The 21,084-nt window shown below is 42.3% G+C and overlaps 1 long non-coding RNA gene and 1 pseudogene across 2 annotated transcripts; one reads left to right on the plus strand and one right to left on the minus strand.

Annotated features, from left to right (window-relative positions):
• The first annotated feature begins 414 nt into the window (after positions 1-414).
• Positions 415-15,376, plus strand: LOC308251033. The gene is made up of 3 exons (XR_013960893.1): positions 415-1,656; positions 14,269-14,640; positions 14,864-15,376. It is a non-coding gene; the product is annotated as an uncharacterized lncRNA (long non-coding RNA).
• LOC308251032 (acyl carrier protein, mitochondrial-like) lies at positions 13,227-13,688 on the minus strand (annotated as a pseudogene). Its single transcript has one exon. The product of its transcript is annotated as an acyl carrier protein, mitochondrial-like (transcript).
• Positions 15,377-21,084: the final 5,708 nt, after the last annotated feature.

Raw genomic sequence — 21,084 nt, forward strand, 5'->3', positions numbered from 1 at the left:
TCAACCCAGGAACCAAGAGGTCACGGGTTTGATGCCCCAGTCAGGGCACATGCCTGGTTTTGGAAGCTCAATGTTTCTATCCCTTTATGCCTCACCCTTCCTCTCTCTCTAAAAATCAATAAAAACATATTTTAAAAAATGGCATTGAATGCAAACTGTAATAGAAAAATAAAAATTAAAAAGAAAAAGAAAATTAGGATTTCATAAAGAGGAGGAGTGTTCCCAGCTGCACAAGTGAAAAACGGGGTGCTGCCACCTGAGAAGAGTCGCTGGGGAGGGAAACACACACGTGACCTCAGGAAGAAGGCACCTGATGGAGGTCACCCAGCACATCAGCGTCAGAGCCAGACCTCAGGTGATCGGCCCCGGTGATTTCTTCCTAACCTTATTGCCACCTGAGGCTTTGCTTCCAGCAATGCTCCTGGGCACGTAAGGTGGTCAGAGGCCAGAGGTGGGTTAGTAAGGAACATAGGAGTGACACCAAGTTAGAGAGGTCACAGGTCCTTAGGATCTTCCTGTGGCCCAGGGTCACAAACTAGGCCAAAGGTGGACTAGAGGGTAACAGGGCAAAAGGCACGGTGCCAGGTGGGGAGGCGGGAAACAAGCTGCCGGGGCCGCGGGCCCAGCCCACATTCCGGTGTCCTGGAACGAGGCAGACCACAGAAGCCAGGGAACTTTCAAGACCTGTGAAGAGCCGGTCAGGACCAGCCCACCGTGGTTTCTAAAAGCGTCTCCAGTTCATCTGCACGGTCAAGTTATTGCATGTGACTCTGCCACTCTTTCCTCTCTGCCTTCTCTGTCACACAGTTTTGCTGGTTCTGGTTATTTTTAGCTCAGTCTGGGCCCTTGGGGAATCATCACATCCAACTCTCTTGTTTTGCAAAAGACAGAAATGAGACTCTGAGTTGACTAAAGTCACACGCTTACTATCAGAGCTGGTCTCCGATGGGGGTCTCCAGGTGTCCAGCCCAGGATTTCCTTGCACCTGGCTGTCTCCAGCCACCTCTTCGTGGTCTTAGCAAGGCACCTATCTGGGCTCTGCCTTGTTAAAGAGATGCATGTTATCCCGGGACTCACAGGTCCAGGTAGTTCTTACCTTAGAAACAGGGTGAGTTCCCAAAGAAGACGGAGAACAGTTCCCTGGTTTTGCGTTTTATAGGTTCTCAGTCTCTTTTCATGAAGCTCACTAGACCTGGGGTACTATACACCAAGAGTGAAAATTCATTGCAAGCAATTGCTAAGTCCTGTCTCCCTTCCTAAGGGCTGGACACTGGGACACTGAACTTGTTGCTTCTTTACAGGAGGATCTCTGCAGCATGCTTGCTGTTGGGGAATTTGTCTGCAATCAGCCCAGGGCCCACTTAATTTCTTTGCTTTTGAATGGTCGCTTCCCTTTCCCTTTTTGCACTCTGTGCACTTGCACAGGGACTCAGGGTTTCTGCTCTGCTGTGCCATCTTGAAAGTCTTAATGATTTTATCTTTGAACTTGTGTTTTGTCGGTAAAGTCCAGTGGGACAATGGCACATGCATGGGAACAGCGGAGATGCTTATAATAACTTACACAGCCTCCCATGGAGCATTCACGATGCCCCTGAGCACAGAATTCAGCTGTACGCACGATGCATGAAGTTAAGCGAGACACAGAGTGAGTACAAGGTGAGTGTGTTACATTTGCCACCGAGAGGCCATGCTTCTGTTCAAATCAGAACCTGCTTGGAACACAGGAGAAGGCAATGGCATTGTAAGAAACACAAATGACCAAGGATCCCCCATCATATCCTTATTCATGCTACTTCCATGAATTAGCCAACACTTAGGCTGAAATTGTAACATGGGGGGAAAGGGAGAGGTAGGGAAACCTGTAGTTCCTTTGTCTCTCGGTTCTTCCTTGCTCATCAGTGAGGCAAAGGCGGGTCATGTAGGTAGGATATGCACAGATCAAGAAGTGAAATAAAAACAATCGAGCTATTTATTTTTGCAGCATTTGTGCTGTTCCGGTAACAAGGATATCCATACATGTGTGTGAGCTACAAAACACAAATTGTGCAATTTCAGTGATTCTGCAATCGCGTTCAATGCTCATATTTGCCCTTAACACTAACATTGCACAATATAAAGACGAATGGTAAAATTCATGCTCATAATCTTAAATTATTCTTAGATCAGCGCCAAATAACAAATATGAAACACCATAAGATGGGAGAGAGAATTCTTAACTTGAAAGAAAAAAAGAGAAAGCTTTATATTTTAGTATATTTAATGGCACGGTTTTTCCTGTGTTGTGAACAAAGGGGCCCCACATTTTCCTTTTGCCCTTGAACCCCATAAATTGTGAAGTCCTCCCTGCTTTTCTGGCCTTAGAAATTAGCTCCTCAAATTCTGTTGCTTCAAATCAATACCTTGAACCACTTGCTATTTTGATCCCCCGTCAGTACCTAACCATTTTTCTTTGAAATGTTAAGTTGTTACTTATACTTAATGCTGTTTAATTTATGGCTTGCTGTATTAGTTTGCTAGGGCCACCATAACATAATACCACAGACTGGGTGGATAGAATAACAGAAATTTTATTAAAGTTTTGGAGGTTAGAAGTCCAAGATCAAGGTGCTGGCAGTTTTGGCTTCCTCCAAGGCCTCTCTCCTTGGCTTGAAAACAGCCGCCTTCTGTAAGAAGTACTCACATGGTCACATGGTCTTTCCTCAGTGTACGCATCCCTGGTGTCTCTCTGTGTCCAAATTTCCTTTTCTTATAAGGACTTTCATCAGATGGATTAGGGCCCATATGAAGGCCTCATTTTCACTTAATCACTTCTTTAAAGGCCACTATCTCCACATATAGTCACATTCTGAGGTACTAGGGTTAAAACTTCAACATACAAATTTTGAATTTTGAATTCACCCCCAAAACAAGGGTTTTCACATATTTTAATTTTTATAACAGCCTTGAAGGAGCAACCAGTATACATATTTTGCAAATCCATTCATTCATTCATTTGACAAATACTGGGTGCTTACTAAGTGCCAAGGATGCTAAAGATATGACAATCAAAGAGACAGGCAGGTCCCCACTCTCATGGAAATTAGGCTCTAGTGGGAGGGACAGGCAAAAAGCAATTAAACAAATAAAACAATCACAGACTGTGATAAATGCAAGTAAGACCACTCACAAGGTGCTGTGATAGAAAATAAAGTGGGAGGGATCTTTGATAGGGTCAGGGAGGGCCATTCTGAGGAGGTGAGAGCTTTCCTGGTTTAAACAATGAAAGGGATTCCTTAATGCAAAAGAGCTCAGGAAAGGCAAGAGCACAGCCAAAAAAATAGCAAGTGCGGAGGGGTGGGGAAGAGCTTAATGTGTCCTAGGTGTTGACATAATGCCAATGTGCTGGATCATAGGCTGGGATGTGTGTGGAATGAGATGACAGGAGCAGGGGCCTGTCAATCTTGGTTTAGGAGTTTAGGATGGGTTCTAAGGGCAACAGGAAGTCACGGAGGGGTTGCTGGTGGGAAAGAGAGGGCATGATCTGCTCTGCAGTGCGGAGGGTGGATTGGCGGTGGGCAGGGTGGGAGGTGGAGAAACTGAGTCTCAGAAGCATTCAGTTTAGACTGCATTTCACACAACTGCTGAGTGATGGGGCGGGGCAGGTACCAACAGGGAGCGGGGATGTTGCATTATAGCCCCACAAACATGGAGGAGGGCGCCCCCTGCTATTTCAAATTCTCTTTAACCCTTTTTTGAAGGCAGGGCTTCTAGGGAGTGAGGAAGGAATCTCCCAGCTCTTGATTATATGGAATGTACAGAAATTCCCCAACCACATTTCCAAAAGACACATATAAACATTTGAGCTGAAGAGAAGGAGCTGAAGCTGGGTTGGAAATGGAATAAACAGGCCCTTTTATTTTTAATCACTTGATTGTTATTTTTAATTATACATACATGCTCATTACAAAAAAAAGAAAACAAATTGTTCCAAATCTTGCCACTCAGAAGTAACAAGTATTGACATTCAATGAATATGATTTTAGATGTGTGTATGTGTGTGTGTGTGTGTGTGTGTGTGTGTGTGTGTGTGTGTGCGTGTGTGCGCGTGCGCGCGCGTATGTAGAAGAACTCGGGAGAGGATTGGATTATATAGGTTGGACTAAAAATGTCCTCAATAAAGAGCCCTCTACAGTTAAAAAAAATTACTAAAGCAATTTAAAAGACACTCATTTTTAGGCCATATATTTAATTTTAGATATATGTATATATTTATATAATTTAGACATATGGGTATTATTTCAGTGTTATAAAATGGGTTAGCAAATGTTTTCTGCAAAGGGCCAGATAGGAAGTATTTTAGGATTTATGGTCACAATGATTCTGCTCTGCTACTGTAGCAAGAAAGCAGCCAGATGCATAAATGTATTGAGTGTGGCTGTGTTCTAATAAATCTTTATTTACAAAAGCTGGATTTGGCCAAAGGCTATAGTTTGCTGACCCTGCTACTAAAAATAAGATAATTACTGTGCTTAGCCTTCCTTCCCCTCATTTATCCAGATTTTGCTAATATTGTTTTCACCTTGATAGGGCTTATGATATGTATATTCTTTTGTGCTAGCTTCATGTGATTAGCCTTAGCTGTGAAATTTAAAAACTTTGTGCTTATCTTAGTTCATTTGGGCTGCTATCACATGAGTGCCATAAACCGGGAGACTTGTAACAACAAACATTTATTTCTCTCAGTTCTGGAGATTGGGAAGTCCAAGATCATGGCCGTGTCAGATTCGGTGTCTAGTGAGGGCCCACTTCCTAGACAGCTGCATGGTCACTGTAACTCACGTGCAGGAAGGGGTGAGGGATTGCTGTGGGGTCTCTTCTATAAGAACTCTATTTCATTCATGAGGGCACCACCCTCCTGACCTAATCACCTCCCAAAGGCCCACCTCCTAGCACCATCACCTTGGGGGTTAGGATTTCAATATGTGATTTTTAGGTGCCAGAAAACATTCAGACACAGCAATATTTCACACTAGTTCTTTTTTTCATAGTTTTTTCATTCATGAGTTTTTCATTATTATTCAACTCTTGTTCAACTGGGGTTATTTGTCAAATAGTTTCATTTGTTTTTGCTTTAAAAAGAGTTCATGAGTTTTATATTTCTTGAACTCTCTCATATCAGAAACCTCTTTCTTTTATTTGCATACTTGATAACACCTGACGTGGTGTAATAGTCTTGGGTCCCCTTGTTTCTCTCAGAGGGTTATGGTCCCTGCTCCATTGTCTCTGGGCATTGGAGTTGCCAAGGAGAAGCTTAAAACCCACCTGATTTCTTTCCCTCACCTGGCTGACTTGCCTTTGTCTCCCTGAATGTCTGAAGGATTTTTTTTCTTATCCTCCACATTTATCATATAACCAGGAAATATCTCAATTTCGATCATTCTGTATGAAATTTTCCTCACCTAACCCTGTAAGGTGAATACAGTTCTTCCTTTCAGGAAATTCTTCCTAGGTTATATCTTTGAATTCTTTGATGTTTTCCTTTATACTCTAAGGATGCCAGTTGTTCTCATGTTGAATAATGGATTGTCTCAGTATCTTTCATCTTTACTTTAATCGCGTTGGCTTTTCATTCTGCATTTTCTATGATTATCCCGGCTATCTCTCCATTACATTTTCAGCCCTATTTTTCTCTCCTTTGCCACTTATGATTTATTAGATCTATACCAATGTGGTTTTGTTCCTCAATTTTTTCCTTAGCTCTGCTTTCATCTTAGTCAATTACTTTATAATTTTTCTTTGAGATCTTGTCTTATTGAATTTATATTCTTCATGAATCTTTTCTACTCAACATCCTTCCAACACTCAAAGAGAATCAGCATGTCTCCTTTGGGTTTTATTTTCTTCCCATGGCTTTTTTGCTTGTTTATTTTGTCTCTTTCCTGCCTGATGCCTCCCTCATTTTTGTTGCAGTAGATCCGCAGCATTTCTTTTCATTTTGCTCAACTTTAAGGAGCAGCTATGTCTATAGTTTCTCTGAAATGGGTGGATGGACCTTCCTAAACACCCTTCCTGCTTTCTCTGGGACCATTTTAGCTGTCTATTTGTTCTTCAATTAGAGAGTATCATTTTAAATTCCCTAGTTTGTTGACTAACTCTGCTTTGGGGCGGGGGGGGGGGGTGGCCTCAGGAGCTGCACTCAGTCACATCTGAATCTCTTTCATTTCAGGGCTGCCAAACCTAAAAGATTATGGATCAAATAGTATCTCTTTCCTCTCTGGTTGCTGCTGATGAATGATTGGCCTTAAAAAAAAATAACCATTTCATCAGATATGAGATGTTTCTGTGATCTTGTTTTATTCTGCTATCTTTATGTGAAAGCTGGGTGTTAAAGTAAGAGTCAAGTACAATTTTTTAAATGTTATTTTTAAATTACAGTTTACATTCAACATTATCTAAAGAACAAGGTAAACAAATAAAACAGAAACAGACTCATAGATACAATCTGATGGTTGCCAGAAGGAAGGAGGGCTGGGGAACTGGGTGAAAAGGGTGAAGGGGTTAAGAAGTACAGATTGGCAGTTACAAAATAGTCACAGGGATGTAAAGTACAGCATAGGGAATATAGTCAATAATATTCTAATAGCTATGCATGGTGCCAGGTACATACAGGAAATATTGAAGGAACACTTTGTAAAGTATGTAATTATCTAACTACTATGCTGTGCACTTGAAATTAACACAAATAATATTAAAGAGTCAGGTACAGTTTTGAAAGAATTGAATTATGAAAAGAGACAGACTAGATCAATTTTAAAGTCTCTTAGCTTGAGATTCTAAAACACGATAAATATGTCAGCAGAGGTCACCCAACTATTACAAATGATCATGAAGTTCAAAATAAATTTAAGAAGAGTCATTTCAATGTTCGGACCGCTAGAGGGCAGGCCATGGCCACAACTTGAAATGGTTCCATAACACTAAATAGTTAACCATTGTCCAATGAATTATATGGAGTTCGTTTAAACTTTTGCAAAAAGTATGCAAAGGGAAAGCTTGGAGGGCAATGGAGCTAGGATTATCTGGCAGGCAGGAGCTGCTACTTATTTGCAAGATGAAGCCCATGCTTCTTTCTCTTGCCACCTGCATCCATCCCCCATGAGGATCTAATGTCTGCCAATTCCCCTAGTCCTCTATGTTTGCAAACTATTAAACTACAACCCCAATCCTTAGTTCATTGTGCTGTTTTCCAGCTACTGTACAGAGAGGTGGAACAGCTTATCTGAGTTATAGCCACCAGCTTGTAAACGACAAAGACCTGAAAGGGAGCCCCTACCTCCCTGCGCCCCTGGGCTTTCTGCAACCTCACAGACAGAGCGAGCTCTTGCTGCTGGTACTGCATTTTCAGGATCGCAGCCCCAAAAGATCCAATGCCACAAGAAATCAATCACAGTCCTCCCTTCAGCTTAGCTGCTGGCAGCTCCCTGTGGCATTCTGAATCAGGACTGGGATGGAGACTTTTGTGGCCCAAGGATAAACCTCTTTACAACAAAAACGATGCAAACCTGCCTCTGCTGGCAGCGGGGCTCCATTTTCCTCTTAGACTGGGCCTTGCCGCTGAAAGCACCATTTTCCAACATGAACTTTCAGCCTGTTGCTCATCAAATTCCTCCTTCTATCGTGCATAATGCTTCACCAGAGAATTCGAGGCTTGTTTTTCCTTCTTGGGCTGCATTTCTAGCCTCCGTCTTTGGTGAGCTGTTTAATCACGCACACGTAAGACAAATGCTCGCTTATGATATTCAGGGGAGCCCTGAACCTCCGACATCACTCCAACCCTGCCAAAGATTGCAGAGCCAACGATCGGACTCTCTCAGTAACACAAACTGGGAGTATCTTTCATAGGACTGTGTCCTTACAAAGGCTTTGTTTGTTTTGTTTTTCACATAGATTTTCATTTGGACTATCCCAGAAAATCGCTGATTTTTTTTCCTTGGGAAATATGTTGGCTTAAATATTGTTATTAGGTTATCACAAGACAGATTCCTTTTAATAGGCAGAGGGCAGATCTGATCTTTCCCCTAAGATGAGGTATAAACATGAGCTGTAGAAGGTATGATTCAGTTCGTTGGGGATTAAAGTGTTCAGTGTCCCCCCTCCACACACACACATCTTTTAAGACTAGATAAGCATATATGGAGGAATGTACTTTCTACCTTGGAATTGCCTTGTTTAGACCTGGCATCGTGGGAGAGGTATATTCTTGTTGTGATCCATTCTGGTGAAGAATTGAATTAGAATGTCTTCTTAGGTTAGTAGGGAGGCTTTGCTTCCTTCCTCCTTTCTCTGGTGTGGAAGGCAGTAAGAGCTTAGACTCCAGGGGCAAAGGAAAAAATTCAACAAAACTCCACTGGGGGTGGTGAGCCAGTCATTGAACTACAGCTGTGTGTAGAAGGAGGGAAACTAATCCAGATCTATGGATCCTAGGAGTTGTGCATCTAATAGCCAGTGTGAGATGTTTCTTTTCTTTGCACTATTCTCGCGATCTCAGTGGTGTTTGATCAGACATCACAGCTGGCAGGCACTGGCCTGCAGAGCATTAGGACAGGGCCTGTGTCCTCCTAGCCTGGGCTATGCTAAGATAGGGGCCATGTCCTTGGGGCTGTGTCCTTCGAGGAAGTCTTGTAATGAGAGCTTTAGAGACATTTGTGAGATGGTGAGAGATGCCGGCCGGGGGCTCAGAGCAGTGGTCCAGAGTGAGAGATGATGGGGAGTGATGATCAGAGTGGATTTGTTAGGACCATTGGACAAAAGCACTGCATTTTTCAAACCTTTTCATATCTGCTAACTCAATCAGGAACCTTGAATTCACACTCAAGAGTCGCTTACAGCCTCGACCTTCAGGTTGGATCCTGCAGCCAGCAATGACCCCGGGAGACATGGGTTCTTGACCATATAGGTCAGCCCAGAGGAAGAATCAGTCAACTTCAATAAACTTTGGTTTTCTTATGTGTAAGGAGAGTGGGCAATACTATTTCCCTTGGGTAAAAAGAAGGATGTATATTTTTATTTATTTTGCATCTTCAAAAACTAAAAAACAACAATACCACAGATAGATAAAACAAGGGACAAATCAAAGTGGTTACTTACAAGGGGTGAGAGTGGGAATGGGGCAGATGGGGACAGAGATAGGAGGGATGCTTCTCAGTGTGCAGCATCTTATTTGGGAACCATGTGAGAGAGTTATGCACGCATACCACAGCCCTTGCAGTTCTGTTGTGAGGATGACATGAGGTCACGCCTGGCACCTTGTCTAGCACCTGATGGCCCATACACTAAGAAATGACAAAGGTCATCAGTTGTATTCTCGGGGAACTGGTCTAATATTTACCTCCCCCGAAGCCTATGGTGACTCTTGCTTCCCTGCTGTCTGCATTCTTTTCTTCCTGCCTTCCTGCAGCCACGCTAAGTCCCAATTTGGGGCTTCATGACTTCATTCTGGCTCACTACTGCCTACCACTTCCCCCTTCCACTAGTTAAATGCTGATTTTCTTGTACAACAAGCCAGTAACTTATTATGTCTCAGATCAAACAACTCTAAGAATAGCAGGTGTCAAGATCTGTGCCAAGGAAAGGAGCTGGCTCTGAGTGCATGTGGTCACATGGGAAAGCAACGAAGTGAGGAAATTTAGGAGGCATTTGATTAATACGCGTAATGAAGAGATTCATTTGCCATTACTGGCTTCCAGAAACCTCCTGGGCTGACTTCACCGAGTTTCTGGGAGTGTCTCTCTGGGTCCGGGTTAATTTGTGATGAGATTCCCTTTACAGCAGCCAAGAGGAGGGTGTTCCTGTTACAGTGAGGGGTTAGAACTGGGGCAGGGGTCGGGGGTGGACACAGTTTTGAGTTGGTCCTAAAAGGCAGGGAAAGCCAGAGTAATAATAGCTATCCCATACTGAGGACCTACTAAGTGCCAGACTTTGCATCATATCTTTATATACATTACCTTTTACTCCCAATATCACCACTACTACTCCACAGTACATTTACCGAGCATTTATTATGTGCCAAGTACTGTTCTCTGTGTTTTTCATGGATTACCTTATCCTAGCCCTTATAAAAAAAAGTATGTGCTAAATACTTTCTATTTCTATTTCTTAGATAAAGAAAATGGGATAAATAACTCATTGAAAACCATGTCCCCAGGTCCTGTAGGCAGCAAGTGGCAGAGCTTGGATTATAACCCAGGCTTTCTGAGGCTTGAGTCCCAGTCACTGTCTTGCGATCTCATTTAGCTCCCAGGAGTAGCTCTTGCTTTTGTGCAACTTAGAGTTGATGATAGAGTCATTGAGGCTGTGATTTGCCAAGGACACGCAGGACCTTCTGGTGTCCTCAAAGGGCACAGTGGAAACGTTCGCCGCCATCTTGAACCCTGAGGGTGGGCTACTTGTGCCCAGCAGTCTCCCCTCCTCCTGCCCAAAAGTCCCCTAGGCCCTTTCCCTTTTTATATTCATCCTTTCCCAGCAGCCATCTCTCACAAAATCTGGAATAAACCTTTTTCCATCGTTTTTCCCTTCTTGTATTTTTCTGAGCTTATTACTGTGTTCCCACCAACTCCAGAGCCCGGCATGAGTTCCAATCTGTCCAGTCTGATTTCTCCTTCCTTTGGCTCCTTTTAGCCTCCTGGAATCCTGTTTCACACATAACAGACCTGCTTGGGACTTTGATGCCACCTTTCACGTGATGTAGAATATTTCCTGTGCGTAGACTCTTTCTTACTATAGGGCCCAACTCTCTACATCAGCAGCTTTGGAGAACTGAGCCTGCTGAGGCTGGGTTTGGCTAGCTCTAAGCCCACCTCTGGGGACCAATGCCTTACCTAGCCTGGGATACTCCCCTTTGTTGACCCTTCTAGCCCTGCATTTCCTGTCTTCCTGATCCCAGTTCAAATGGTTTGTGATATTTTCAACTAAAAGATTCTATTACCCTTTGATGAACTACAGAAGTGTATTATTGTTTCAAAGCTGAGTCTCTGTATTGTAGAAAAGGAATATATGTGACAGATACACCAGGAATGGTCTGGGGCCAGAATTTCCTCTGAAGCTCAACAATGAAGAGATAGATATCTGGAGACACAGACGTCCTCCACTGCATTTTTCCTTTAAAAACATTCTTGACAAGTATGTGCTGGCACCCAGCACAATCTTAGTGCTTCTCTCTGTCACGTATGGTGTGGAAGGGTTCCAGACTTAATGGAGGGTCGGAGCAGAGGCACAATGATGTACATATAAGGTGCTGTGCTCTGGAACTGTGGTCTTCCTAAAGGAGACCGATCCCTGCAATAGCAGGTGGGAGCATGGTCAGATTGTGGAGGAAGTACATTTCTGATTTCTCTTTCTATAATGCTAAGTAAAACACTTAAAATAAATTGCTGGGCAGACGCGACACCTACACATAAGTTTTAAGGAACTCGAGGATAAAATTTTGAAACGTTGGCTGAAACATCTGATTGCACTAGGAATTTTGCAGGTAGAGAAGGAAATGGAAATGTCACTAAAAATAAAGAAGCCATTTATTTAATGGGATTAGCTCACCCTGGGTTGAAATGACCTTGGCAAACACAATGGCACTGATAAAGTGCCCCTTCACCCCCAGCTGGCAATATAGACCAGAATTTATACCAAAAGCCTCCTTCTTTGGGAATTCATCCAATCAGGAAAAGTAACATGTGTCATTGACATGGGGTATTGCTTCTTGATGAAAGACAAAATGAGAGCAACTAAGGTAGCTGGGTCAGTATAGGATTAAAATGAAATGAAGCTGATATTTTAAAGCACTAAGCTGGAACATTTGAATGAATTGTCATCTTCTCTCTGCGTAAAATTCTGCCTCACTCTCTGATGAGGGTAATTGAAATGACCACCCTCCCCAGTGGGCAGTACCAGAGTCACACTGACCATTCTTAATCATAAATTTCTCATTTTCTTGGGCTGTCGCAGAACCACATGTCATGGGTTATATTGCTTGATTTATATTTTAACCTCCTCTATCATACACAGGAGACACCCTCGACTAATCAGCAACACATTCTTAGAGCTTATGATTACTTCTGCAGATGGTAATCTCATCTGCTTCATAGGGCTTCTCTTTGCTTTAGTTTTGGAGGGTGACTCATTAAAAAAGAAAATCGGATTGTTTACTTCTTAGTGTACAAGCCATACACATTTGATGTAGAAAATTTGAATGTAAACATAAAACACCCAAATCTTCTATAATTCCACATATATAAATAAAACATATTGGGCATAGCATTTGATAATTTACTTTTGATAAACAACTTAAAATCTGTGTAATTAAATATGTAGGCATGAGACTTTTTAAGTAGCTGCATAGTAGTATGTTCAGTGCATCATCCCTGGTTTACTTAATGAATCCCGTTGTGTTGAATATTTAGGATTTTTAGGTCAGAAATTTTGCTGCAATGAAGGTCCTTGTTTATTTTTATTGACTTTTTCCACTCACCCACGGTTGTTTTCAGAAGGTAAGTTTTCTATGTGTGGAATTGCTGGGTCAATCAATGTGCATATTTTAAGGCTTTTGCTAGATATTGTCAAACTGATCTCTTTCTTGGAAGGTTGTGCACTGTATTTCTGAATGCATTGTTGAGGATGCATGTTTCCTAGATGAAATGTGCCCTTTTATGACTTTGTCTCCAAATTATAGGACTTGTCAGATTTGACACCTATGAATTATTTTATAAAAATAGTGTATTTCCAATAGGACTTCTGCCCATGTTAGTAGCTAAGTTTGTTAGTCAAGTGAATGAGATTGTTTTTGGATAGAGCAGTACCAAATTCAAAGTCTTTAGTACAATGGAAAGCATGGAATATCAATTTAGATGAATTCTGGCTTTGAATTCTGGCTCTATGATCTATCTGAAAGAGGTAATCCTTTTAAGCTTCAGTTTTCTCATCTGTAAAATGAGGACCCACTCTGTCCTGTCTATCGGTAAGTGAAGTAGACCATGTGGTCTAAATGTGGTTTCATTCCCACTTAGAGGAGTAGGGTTTTTTTTTCTTTTGGTTTTATAGATTTATTTTCAAAGGACATAAACACTTAGACAATTTAAATACAAGTTTAAACAGAATTGCTCTGTCGATGTCAGCAATAATGCCAAAACACGTTCTGGCAGCCAGATACTCACCTGTATCTTCACATCTCCTCTCGGTGAAGAAAAGGGTCTCATACTTTATTCATACATTTCCTTCTCATCTGCAATGTAATCTACAATTTCTTGTGGACAATCAATTTCTCCACAACTATGTCAGAAATTTCAAACCCAAATTTGTCCTCCAGAGCCATGATAATCTCCACTTGGTCCAAACTGTCTCACCCCAGGTCTTTCATAAAATGGGAATTTACTGAGAGCTTCTCTGGACCGATCTTGTCGTAGAGTTTTAAGACATAAAGAACACAGTCCTTGATCCCCTCTAACATCAGAGGGGGTGCGTCACTATACTGGCGGCACAGCTTGTAACTCTGTCTGGTACCTGCTCTAGCGCTGAGCTGGGAGCCCTGGGCCTCACTGGGTTCCTGTGGGGCACAGCGTGGTCCTGAGTAGCCAGGCTGCGGCCAGCATGGGAAGCTGGGGCAGCTACACCAAGGCCGCAGGTAGGCAGTGGACACAGGTGGAAAGGACATGAGCCGCCATGGCTACTCCGACCCCAAGGAGTAAGATTTGATTGACGTAAACCCAAAAGTTCAATCCTATCAATTACCTTGCCTAATAATTGGGTCAGAGATGAGCATTCCAGTTCAAATCAATCATCATATAGCATTTGCAGAATTAGATTATATTCAAAATATATCAAGCTCATTCCATCTGGACTCTCCTACAGAAGGATTTTACTTCCCATCCTGCTGACAACAGGCTTAGGCAATGACTTTCTTTGCCCTACAAAATGTGGGTGGAAATTACATGTGCCACTTCCAAGTGGAAATTTTAAGAGCCAGCATGTGGTTCTGCCATCATTCTTGTCCCTCGCCACAGATTAAAATGCCCTAGAATTGTGTGCTCCTTTTGTCCTACTCCCAGAATGAAGAGGACATGGATGAAGTCTCACTTGTTTTGTAACAGCCTATGTGCAAGTTGAACAAAAAATAAAACTGGGGTTTTTAGGGTCATTTGTCACCACTGCACAACTTAGCCTAGGCTGATTCATACATCATTTCTTGGGTCTGAGTGAACATTTTGCAAGAGTGTGTGCCTAACCTCATTTTGTCTGTTACAGGTGAAGCTCAGGCATTTTTGACACATCTGGGAGAAGAGGCCCTCTCTTTCTTTGGATGCTGTGATATATGGTGGTGTCACCGGGAACTGATGTAGCATTTTGTGACTGTATGATAGAAATCAGAGGAAAAAACCAACAGATAAGAATAACACCAAGAAAACTGCCGAGAAATGGAACCAGAGCCCTAATCTTAAATCAATGCCTGAAGTTGACAGACCTTTGAACTCTTCAGCTTGGGAATCAGAAATGAGATATTCCCTTTGCAGTTTAAGCGACTTTGAGTTGGATTTTCTTTTATTCGCAACCCAAAGCAACACGACTGATTCAGCAGAACACAATGTGGGGAGCATGAAAACAGGACAGCACCAAGAGGTGAGAATTTCTGGCAAGTGGATGTGCTCCTAGTGGTTGAAAGAGGGCACAGGTGGAATTTGGAAGAGCTCCAGGTCAAGAATTCTGACATTAGGGTGCAGTATGCTTATTCCACTGCGGGGCAGACGCTGAAAACTGGGGGGTAGTGTGAAGAGATCGGCACTGGTTTCACACACACTGATTTCTAGTTTCCCCACTCCATATGGTATTCTTGTTTTTACAGGCCTCGTTGGGCTTTTCCCTGCCTGCCGACCCTCCAGGACTTCAAACGCTGACTTCGTACTCAGATGTCTATTTCCAGCCTGCCCTCCTCTGTCACTGTCTATACTTTTACCAGGGAGGTCTCTTCCTGGATTTATCACTTGACTGGTAGGGGGCTTACTTAATTAGCATTTGTAAGAGGTCCAGCTCTTTATTGGATTAGGGGTAATTAGGAAAGCAGAGCCAAGAGCTTTTTATTACCTTCCTCTCTGCTGGTCTTTTTCCTGCCTCTTCTGGAGAAACTGGCATTGATGTTGACTTAAATGAACTTGAACTTGTTATGCTGTCTCCTTTCATTTTTCATGAAATGCATTCAGAAGTCTCCCAGGTCCCACAAGAGAAACGCTTTCCAAGGATCAGTCGATTCTCCTATATGGTAGGCAAATTCAATGGTGGTAAATAATGCATGTTTGTGATCTCCACAAAGGGCAAAGTGTTTGCAAGCCACAGGGACTAGTAAAATCTGCTGGATTCTTACCGTTTTCTCTTACAAGAAATTCCTCTCCACTAGCCACTTGGGACATCTTACCGAGTAAGTTCCTCCCCACAGGTAATCAATGTGCCCTGAAAACGATAGATTTAAATGTTACGTTCTTTTGAATTTTTTTCACATCTTGATTGAAATTTTTTGGCCCTGCTTTTCTTATTTTACCACATAGAAGATGTTAGGAGCTGAATTTGGGTGCTAATAACAGAAATCTAAAATAACATGATTTAACAAGATGGAGATTTATTTTTCTCTCAATTATAGGCAGCCTGGAGGCTGACTTACTATAGTTGTTACAGGGGTCCTATGATACAATCCATGTCCCAGGCCTCTTCTATCCCTTTGTTCTGTCATCATTGGCATCTGACTTCCATCTTCAAGGTGCAACATGGCCACTGTAGCTCCATATATCAAGTTTATATTCCAGGCAGGAAGAAAGAGGAAAGGGAAAAAAGCAAAAGAACCTCCTAACTAAATTAATACCCCTCCTGAAAGCCTTATCCAGAACTTAGTTACCTTACCCCTAACTCAAGGGGAGGCTTGAAAAAGTTGTTTGGCAACAGGCCACATTGATGCCTCTAACAGGATCAGGTTTATTAAGGAAGAAGTAATGATGGATAAAAAGTAGGCAATTATCAGCTTCTAGCATACAGCATTCCTAGCAATATGTCTTAAATAATCACCCTCACTAATATTTATATTGTGTGTTAGGTTGTCAAAACAAACCCCTCCAATGGTCATAGCCTCTGAGGACCTCTGTGACTTAAGAGAACACGGAGACTATTTTATGTGAAAGAATATTAGAGAATCTTTATTTGCCACCTGGTACCCAGCAATGACCCATCTACAATAGATGCAGAGGGAAAAGCCTTCTCAACAATTTTAATAAGTTAAACATTGTACTCACTTCCCAGCTGCCTTCCAGGAGGCTCACCTGCAACTTCTCTGGAGTGAAAGGGACAGAACATGCTGTCCTGGTGCTCTCTGTGCAGGAGCCCTGTCCAATCTCTTGCTCTTTGAGTTGAACCTATGTTCTCTGCGGTGGATTCAGCAGTGCGTTTTTAATTTGTTAGATATCAATTGAAATGCACCCCAACAGGGGGTGCAGGAGGCCACTTACGGGATTCTAGACTTGGGGCAACAACAATAAAAACAAAAGATACTCATTGTGCAACGATCTGGCCATTGGCTATCTTCAAAATTGTTTGCTTTAGAGAGATAATGGCAGATGATTGTGGAGAGGGGATAGGGTAGGGAAGAGACTGGACAATTTCCAAGTTCAATGTAAGGAAAATACCCAGCTGATAGCAGGTTAGCATGAGCTCAGTCAATGTTAATTTCCTTTTGTGCCCTTTGTGGTTCTGGGGTGAGGACATTTAGAAACTGCCAGGGAGAACATCTCACAAAGGCATTTGTTCTCAACTCATTTTTGTACTATATTCAGAAATAATGAGAGAAACTGAGGCAAAAATGCTGAGACCTTTATCATAGCAAGGATTAGAAATCATCTTTTTGGGACTAACCATTTAGTATTTGTGGATTTGACCTTATCTGGAAGCTATTTCCATCAGCAAAATGCAGCTTCCTTCTCTCCCACCACCCACTTCTTGCCCTGTCTTGCCTCCATCAACTGTTGTTTTCAGAGGGCAGGAAGCAGAACTAATACACCCTTTGAGTCCCTTCTGGTGTCTATTAACTAGATTGTAGTTCAAGTGAATGGAGATGGCATCCTTCCGATGAGGTCTCTTTGTCCTTGTCTTCTGCTGATGCTGTCTTAGAGCAGCCACAGTATGCAAAGTTCAGGAACAGTGTCATTGCTTAAGGACAGCATGTGGAACCTAAATTTCATGTCTCCCCTGGGACATATGCTATTAATTAAAAGCAGATTCTAAAGATTGCACTCGGTAGAAGCATTGTCACACTGGAGAGAACTAAAAAAAACCCCACTAAATGTATTTCAGCTTCTTGTCAATTATTCTTTATTTGAGTGAAAGTAGTAACTATTGTATACCACATTTAACATAGGGAATTAAGACACTGCTTAATATCCTCTGTGCATTCCCAACTCTGGAGAAATTCTCAACTCCCTGAATAACCTCTAAAACCTTTTGTGATCTGGTCTCTGGTCATCCACTTTTTCAGCCTCACATTTTATCACTTTCTAATATGTATCTTATAATCTAACTATATCAAGCAAATAATAATAAAAGCTGATATTTTGGGGCCAGCATCTCTACAGAAACACTTAGCATTAACTCTATTTAGCTCAAAGTGGGAATTTCTGGAAATGGGATTGCTGGGTAAATTAAGGTCTGTGGGGCATACTCCTTAGATATGCTTGCATACATTGCTCATTGGCTATTGCTGTTCCATTCTTTTCAAATTCCCTGAGACCATCGTATGTCTTTAAGTACAATTTCCCTTAATTCAATTTCTGGTTGATGCTCCTGGGCTGTGGGGATGTCCTTCGTATCTCCCCAGGTCAGCACCCCGCTTCCAGTTTATCTACATCCTCTGGGCTGCAGCCACTTCCTGGAAGCCTCCTGGAGCACTTGCATTTCAGCCTGTAGATAGACACCTTTCCTTTGTCACCCTTAGGGAGATCCAGCACTGTCACCTGCCCAATCTTGATCAGCTATTACGGGTCAGCACTGGTTGCCAGAATGCAAAATAAATGGCAGAAAGGAAATTAACAGCAGGGCAAACTACACACCTTGATGCATCTCTTCCACACAGCTGGTTCTTGAGCTTCCATTGGTGGAGAACACGCACGTGAATACAGTGTGTATTGTAATGATTCATTCTATGTAATGTGCTGCAATCATTTCTATGTATATGCAGCATAGCTTAATAAAATGATATCAAAGACAACTTTATAACAAAGCAGCATTTTAAAGAGATTACAGCTGTACAATCATTCCCTCATTTGGTTCTTGCTAAAATCCTATAATTTAAATAAGTTAGATTAAATACTGTTATTATTATAGATGCAGAAACTGAGGCTTGAGATAGCTTAAGTGATTTATTTTAGGAAGTATAGATCAGAAAAATTCAGCCACTATGCCAGAGAGGAAGGGAGAGGGAGAGAGCTTGATATCAGCCACATTTTTTTGGGGGGGGGTCCAGGGGGAGAGACATTAGATTTTATTATTACTAGAGGCCTGGTGCACAAAATTCATGCACTCGGGAGGGATCCCTCAGCCTGGCCTGTGCCCTCTCACAGTCCAGGAGCCCACAGGTAGCGGGCCTAAGCCATCAGTTGGACATCCTTAGCACTGCTGCGGAGGCGGGAGAGGCTCCTGCCACCGCCGCTGTGTTCACCAGCTGTGAGCCCGGCTTCTGGCTGAGCAGCGCTCTCCCTGTGGGAGCACACTGACCACCAGAGGGCAGTTCCTGCATTGAGCATATGCCCCCTGGTGGTCAGTGCATGTCATAGTGACCAGTCGTTTCACCGTTCAGTCGATTTGCATATTAGCCTTTTATTATATAGGATAATGTTAAGGCATTTTAATTCACTAACAATTTCATATACACACACCCCAACACAAATCTAGATTTTTGTTGAAATATTAAAAGATATGGGAGCTCTAGGTCCTGCTTAGTGTCAATCACTAGAGCTGTGGAGGGGTTGTTCCCTTGAGTGGAGCATGGTCTCCTCGGCATGCCACAGTCTGCACTACTCTCTCTTGTCTTCCCCAGGACCAAGCCCATGCCTGGCTCCCATGGGCATTTGAGGTTAGGACCATTGAACAACGCTCTTTCTCTGTCACTTTACCATGTCCCTCCTTTTCAGGTGCTCAAGTGTTCAACCAACACAATCCACTTCTTTTCCTGCCTGGCTGTCACTCCCTCTTCCCAACACTTTCCACCCCTGCTGACTCTGATTCTGGGCAAACCTCACTCTTAGTCCTTCCTGCAGTGTGCCATCATTGTCCTTTAAATGCCTTGTTTACAGGAGCCCACTGATAGCTGGGCTTTCTCCAAGATTCTTGATGCTGGGCTTACTTTGCTCAGTACAGATTTGAATGATGGATGAATAAATGAGTGGATGAATGGATATGTGGATGTATGACTTGTTGACTTGAACTCAGGTGGAAACCACTTTCTACTCCCCTTCCCAGAGTATGGGAATTGAATATGAAAAGCCATCTGTTGTGACCTGCCCTTGACTTTGGACCAGAGCATGGCATGGACTTGAACTGCTTATTCATCTGCTCAGCAATTGCTTCTAAACAAAAAATATCCAGGAAGAAAGGATACAATGTTTTTTTCTTCCAAAATGAACTTAAAGCAGTAAGTAGTATTAAGCCACAAATAAAACTGGGTGGTTATTTAGCTTTTAAGAATTAAAAAGTACAAGTTTATCAGATATTGTAACTATTTTCTCTCTTTTCCGCATCCAGCACAGCTAGAGAGCGGGTCCAATTCCTGAGTAGAGGCAGCTGGGGATTGAGAAATAAAAGAAAGAGACAAGATACAGAGATAGAAAAGCTGGGGCCAGGTGGACTGCTGCCCTCTTCTGATGGAGAGACAGTGACCCAGAGCCAATGCAGCGTGTTTATTTTATACCCCCAAATACCAGGAAGTTTCACCAAAAGGTCAAGACAAAGGAGTTTATTTGCATTCTCGAGTAGGCCCTGAGCATTCCTGGTGCTAGGCTGGATTTAGATATCAAAACCCACTTCCCCACATCATGGGATGAAATGAAGGTCAAGTTGACAACACCCTTGCCCTTTTGGCAAGGTGTGTTCCCAGGGCGTGGCTTTGCCAATGCCACTGGGTTCAGCTGACAATAATCAAAGAATGCCCATGTGCCTTCCCAGGGGGCCCTCTACAAGATATTAATCATTAACTATAGTTGAATGTTGAATTTAGCACTGAACTTCTAGTAGTGAAAAAATTCTAGTCTACTTAAGAGAAACATTTATTAAACATGGCGTTATTGCCAAAACCGGTTTGGCTCAATGGATAGAGTGTCGGCCTGCGGACTGAAGGGTCCCGGGTTCGATTCCAGTCAAGGGCATGTAACTTGGTTGCGGGCACATCCCCAGTGGGAGGTGTGCAGGAGGCGGCTGATCGGTGTTTCTCTCTCATCGATGTTTCTGACTATCTATCCTTCTTCCTTCCTCTCTGTAAAAAATCAATAAAATATATTTAAAAAAAACAAAACAAAACAAAAAAAACATGGCGTTATATAAGCCAGCAAGTTTAAAAAAAAATGCCTCTTTATCTTATCCTTTTACTGAAATATTTTATTTGACTTTTGTCTTAACTAGGCATGCTGCCATCTGCAAATAATGATATTTTACATATACTTTCCCAACAGTTAGACTTCTTCCTTTGTAATTTATTGCAATTGCCCAAATCCCCAACCCAACATCAATTATGAAGTTCAATGGCAACCTTGTTCTTGTCCTTTCTAAAAATTTAAGTAATACCCTCATGTGATTAAAAACATAAGATGGAAGGCTCCTAAGAAATAGCGGTTCCTTGTCCCTCTTCCCCAGTTTCTCTCTCTAGTGGCAATCTTTTCCAACTATTTTTAGCTATCTCTTATTTTAATTAATGTAATTTTATCTTTTTATAAATATACTTTCATTGATTTCAGAGAGGAAGGGAGAGGGAAAGAGAGAAACATCAATGATGAGAGAGAATCATTGATCAGCTGCCTCCTGCACACCGCACACTGGGGATCC

The sequence above is a fragment of the Plecotus auritus genome (genome assembly GCF_963455305.1).
Source record: "Plecotus auritus genome assembly, chromosome: 6".
Classification (NCBI taxonomy): Eukaryota; Metazoa; Chordata; class Mammalia; order Chiroptera; family Vespertilionidae; genus Plecotus; species Plecotus auritus.